Consider the following 5,968-nt stretch of genomic DNA (forward strand, 5'->3'; position numbering starts at 1 on the left):
TTTTAAATTTTTATTTTGAAATAATTATAGATTTAAAGGAAATGCAATGACAGTTCCGGAGGTGGAGATTGCCTTGTTGCCCCTGAACGATGGTATAAGTTCCAGCTTCCCACTTAGCCAACTCTGACACCGCCCAGGAAGCGAGGGGGCAGGGAGCCTTATTACTGCTGGGTGGGGTTGGGAGTCCAGTACTCAACGTGGCCTCTACTGACTCCTTTGGGGAAGGACTTTATTATTACTGAGTAGGGGTGAAAATGCCAAGTCTTCTTTGGGAGGCCCAGGGCACCTTGATCAAGGATGGAAGTTTAGGTCACCCACTTGGCCTTCGTTGACAGGACAGGCATGGGCCATATTTTTTCCACAGTGTCTGGCTGGGATAGGGTGGAGTCAGAATCTGTTCAGGCCTCTATAAAAGAATAACGTAGACTGGGATGCTCATAAACAAGAAAAATTTATTTCTTACAGTTCTAGGGGCTGGGGAGTCCAAGATCAAGGTGCTGGCAGATTTAGTGTTTGATGAGGACACCCTTCCTGATTTATAAATGGATGTGTCTCCATTTTCAAATATCTTCAATCACCATAAGATAAATTTTGTGAGCTACTAAGTTTTTTTTTACTTAGTAGATTTTTACTTATTAGTTTCAAGTATACAGTACGTTGGTTAGACATTTACATTGTTTATGAAACGATCCCCTCGATGACTGTATCACCCATCTGGCTCTACACATGGCCATTCGTCACTGCTGACTGCATTCCCTATGCTGTGCCCTCTATCCCCATGATCATCTCTCCACTACTAATTTATACTTCTTCCCTTCACTCCTTTCTCCAAGCCCCCCAACCCCCCTCCCCTCTGGCAGTCACCAGGTTGTCCTCTGTGTTTGTGCATCTAATTTCGATTAGTTTGGTGTTTTTGTTCCTTACATTCCGCATATAAGTGAAATCACATGATATTTATCTTTGTCTGACTTATTTCGCTCAGCATAATAACCTCTAGGTCCATACATATCATCGCAAATGGTAGGATTTCATTTTTTTTATGGCCGAGTAATATTCCATTGTATATATGAACCATAACTTTTTTATCTAATCATCTACTGATGGGCATTTAGGTTACTTCCATATTTTGGCTATCGTGAATAGCGCTGTCGTGAATAGAGATGCATAGATCTTTACAAATTAGTGTCTTATTTTTCCTTGGAGAAATACCCAGAAGTGCAGTTGCTGGGTCAAAAGGTAGATCCATTTTTAATTTTTTGAGAAACCTCCAGACTATTTTCCATAGTGGCTGCACCAATGCGCACTCCCATCAACAGTGTATGAGGGTTCCCTTTTCTCCGCATCCTCACCAACACGTTTTTTGATTTATTGATGATAGCCATTCTGACAGGTATGAGGTGATATCTCACTGTAGTTTTAATTTGCATTTCTCTGATGATTAGTGATCTTGAGCATCTTTTAATATGTCTGTTGTCTGTATTTCCTCTTTGGAGAAATATCTATTCAGATCTTCTGCTCATTTTTTAACTGGATTGTTTGATTTTTTGTTTCTGAGTTGTATGAATTCTTTACATATTTTGAATATTAACCCTTATCAAATGTATCATAGGCAAATATCTTCTCCAATTCAGTAAGTTGTCTTTTTGTTTTGTTGATGGTTTCCTTTGCTATGCAAATACTTTTTAGTTTGATATAGTCCCATTTGCTTATTTTTTCTTTTGTTTTCCTTGCCATAGGAGATGTATCTGCAAATAAATTAATAGTAGCGATATAAGAGAGTTTACTGCCTATGTTTTCTTCTAGAAGTTTTATGGTTTTGGGTGTTACATTTAAGTCTTGAATCCATTTTGAGTCTATTCTTGTATATGGTATAAGAAGGTGGTTCAGTTTCTTTTCTTTTCTTTTCTTTTCTTTTTTTTTTTTTTTTTTTTTGCATTTATCTGTCCAGTTTTCCCAACACCATTTATTGAAGAAACTGTCTTTACCCCATTGTATATTCTTGCCTCTTTTGTCATAGATTAATTGATCATATAGGTGTGGGTTTATTTCTGGGCTCTCTATTCTGTTGTATTTATCTATGTGTCTGTTTTTATGCCAGTACCATGCTGTTTTGATTACCGTAGGCTTATAGTATAGTTTGATATCAGGGAGTGTGATATCTCCAACTTTGTTTTTCTTTCTCAAAATTGCCATGGCTATTCATGATCTTTTATGGTTCCATATACATTCAAGGATTATTTGTTTTACTTCTCTGAAAAATGCCATTGGTATTTTGATAAGGATTGCACTGAATCTACAGATTGCTTTGGATAACATGGCCATTTTAACGTAGTTGATTCTGCCTACCCATGAGCATGATGTATGCTTCCATTTATTTGTATCTTCTTCCATTTCTTTTTTCAGTGATTTATACTTTTCTAAGAATAGAGTCTTTTACCTCCTTGGTTACTTTGATTCCTAGGTATTTAATTGTTTTTGATGCAATTGTAAATGGGATTGTTTTCTTAATTTCTCTTTCTGAAAGTTTGTCATTGATGTACAAAAATGCAACCAACTTCTGAATATTAATTTTGTATCCTGCTACTTTTCTGAATTCATTGATCAGTTCTAACAGTTTTTTTGGTGGAAACCTTAGGGTTCTCTCTAGTATCATGTCACCTGCAAATAATGATGGTTTTATTTCTTCTTTTCCAATTTGGATGCCTTTTATTTCTCTTTCTTGTCTGATTGCTGTATTTAGGACTTCCAATATAGTGTTGAATAGAAGTGGTCAAAGTAAGCATCCTTGTCTTGTTCCTGATCTTAAGAAAAATGCTTTTAGTCCTTCTCCATTGAGTATGATGTTAGCTGTAGGTTTGTCATATATGTCCTTTTTGAGATACTAAGTTTTTAAAAAGAGGTGAAAACTGTGATCTTACAATAATGATATCAACTTTGTGAGATAAAGTGGAAAATATTTTATCTTAACTGCTAGCACTTATCCCTGAAGCCTGTGACTTTATCCCAAACTCTTTTCTGCCTCATTTCCCATTACAGACACTAGCTTACTCTACTCAACCTTTCTCAAACATATCTTAACATTTTCACAATTCTGTACCTTCGCTTTAATTATAAAATGTAAGGACCCAATACCTCGAGATGCCACCAATGGAGAATGAGTCTTAAATGGTGCCACAATACATTTGAAGTTTCAGGAAAATGTAAGAAGCTATTTAAGTCTCCTCCAACCCCCATCATCAATCACCAAGGCTGCACCTTTCCAACTTCGCTCAGCCTGCAGAGTGCCTGCCTGTCTGCGACTTCCTCCACCCTCAAGCTACCTGCTGTTTATTGTAACCACTGTCACCTGGATAGGTGGGGAAAGAGAGGGAGAACAAATGCACACTGTGACTGCCCAAGGCCTTACTGTGCCTTACTATTTTGGCTGGAAAAGGTCAGGAAAAGGTCTCTAAAGGGGGGTGCCTAGAACTCGATAAGTAACTGAATTATCTTGTATGTTGGTTAATAGCTAACCAATTCGCCTCCTTTATTGCCCAGACAGACGTGGCTATCTCCCAGATTTTCATACCTGTTTGCCTTTCCCATGGCAAGAAAGGAGTTTTCTTTCACTGCAAATGCAAAAGAACAAAACATTAAGTGGTCAAAGAGAAAAAGTTGCCAAAAGTAACCCGTTCAGTAAAACTACCTGCAGTGTTCCCTGGACTCAGTGGTTGAGAAGGAATTTAATGATTAGAGTCAACCAATCACTTGTTCATTCAACAAATATTTATTCAGCATTTCCTATGTGTCTGGACCGGAACTCAACGGAAGGTTACAGAGGTGAGAAAAGGAAGCTTTCTAAAACCTGAAGAGGCGTGGATGCCAGCTAGAGTTGCCAGAGAAGACCATTAGCAGCCAGACCACAAGTCTAACATTTACTCTAGCTTTACACAGGTTTTTATTTCTCTTTATTATTCATTCACCATGGACAGAGTGGTGGATATGGTCTGGGAGTCAAGAGACCTGGGGTTTTGGTCCTGGCAGAATAACATAGTTATTCTGACTTTTAAAGATACGATTATTTTATGTATTAAATTTCCCCATTTATCACAGGCAACATGCATTTCTGTTCCCCTTATTGTCCAGAACTATTCTTAGAAGCAAATGTGGACAAGGGGATTCTGTGTAGGTATAGGATATTATCATATTATCAGAATGCCTCAAAGTCAGATACACCAATTATAAGTGGCACCACCTGAGCTAGAAAATAAATGATTAACAAACCCAACTTATTTCTGATACCTTGAGAAACCGCAGCGTTATTCATGCTTCATAGCCAATGGAATCTGACTAATACTATATCCCTGGATGACAAAAAGTAATTCTTTAAGAGCCAATGAGCCATCACCTATGATCTATGGATGGAGGAGACGGAACCCAAATTTATTTCCTGCACTAAAGCCATAGATGACATAGGAAAGATTTGTTGCTAAATCCTGAGCACTTGTAGACATTCACCGAATGATGCTAATGATGCTGGCTATGAATCAGGGACCTGAGCCTACCCTTGACGAAATCCTGCTAGATTTCACAAATGTGATTTGGGTCCTCTGAAAGAACATCCAGATAGCAAGGAGAGGCCCTTTTCCAGGTCAGCAGGAGAGACGAGGTCAGTACTGACAGCCTGTTGCCAAGTTGCTGACAACACTCTTTGGAACTGGTACCAAGTCCATGTCCATGAAGAAAGCTACAAAGAAAGGAAAGTGCACTCTGAGGACATACACCCTGCTCTAGGACATCATGACCCTGTGGGATATTTGTATAGATCAAAGCTGTCTTTTTAAAGGGGTTCTGTCTCCTCTTCATTAACTGATACTCTAAAAACTCTAGCCCACTTTTATACTCGGTTTTGGGAATATAAATTGGGCACTTTGTTCTTAGACATGAAAAGAAAATTGTCCCAAGAAAATAATTCCGATGAGTATTATTAGTTATTTAACTATTTCTTAAAAGTGTAGTCTGCCTTTCCCAACTAGTCAGAGGACAGAAGCTACAGTGTATATTTATAGGTTTTGGGGGTGTTTGCCCATCTACATCTCCCTCCAAACTTTGCTCTTACCCCCATGATATACAATAGTTAGTTCATAAATTCTTGTTAATGAGTAACTGAAAAGTTCCACTCTTCCACACAAAATTGTGTGTATGGATGTTTATAAGCAGCATTACTTACAATAGCCAAGAAGTGAAAACAACCCAAATGCCCATCCACTAATGAATGGATAAATAAAATATGGTATATACAGAAAATGGAATATTATTCATGATTTTTTTAAAAATGAAGTACTGATACATGCTACCCCATGAATGAGACTTGAAAACATTATGTGAAGAAAAATAAGCCAATCACAAAAGATCACACACTGTAGGATCGTTTTATATGAAATGTCCAGAATAGGCCTATCTATAGAGACAGAAAGTAGGTTGGTAGTTGCCTAGGACTAGAAGAGAGGAAGAACAGGGTCGATAGCTAAAGGGTACAGGGATTCTTTTTGAGGTAATAAAATGTTCTAGCATTGATTATGGCAATGGTTGCACAATTCTGTGGATATAGTAAAAACTATTGAATTATACACTTTAAATGAGAAATATTCCTCTCTTCCTTCTTCATTCATACCACCTTTATTGATCTATAATATGAATTATCTATAATATGAATTATAGATCAATAAAGGTGGTATGAATGAAGAAGGAAGAGAGGAAAGGAGGAAAAAATTCAGACATACTTATAAAGATATGCATAGAAAAATAAGAACTGTACTAGATGCCCAAAGATAGAAATACTGAGCAGATATGTTAGTTTCCTATGGTGACAGTGACAAATTACCACAAAGCTAGTGGCTTAAAACCACACAAGTTTATTCTCTTACTGTCCTAGAGGTCAGAAGTCTAAAATCAAAGTGTTGGCAGAGCTGCGTCCTTCCTGGAGGCT

The sequence above is a fragment of the Pteropus medius genome, unplaced genomic scaffold (assembly GCF_902729225.1).
Source record: "Pteropus medius unplaced genomic scaffold, Ma_sr-lr_union100, whole genome shotgun sequence".
Classification (NCBI taxonomy): Eukaryota; Metazoa; Chordata; class Mammalia; order Chiroptera; family Pteropodidae; genus Pteropus; species Pteropus medius.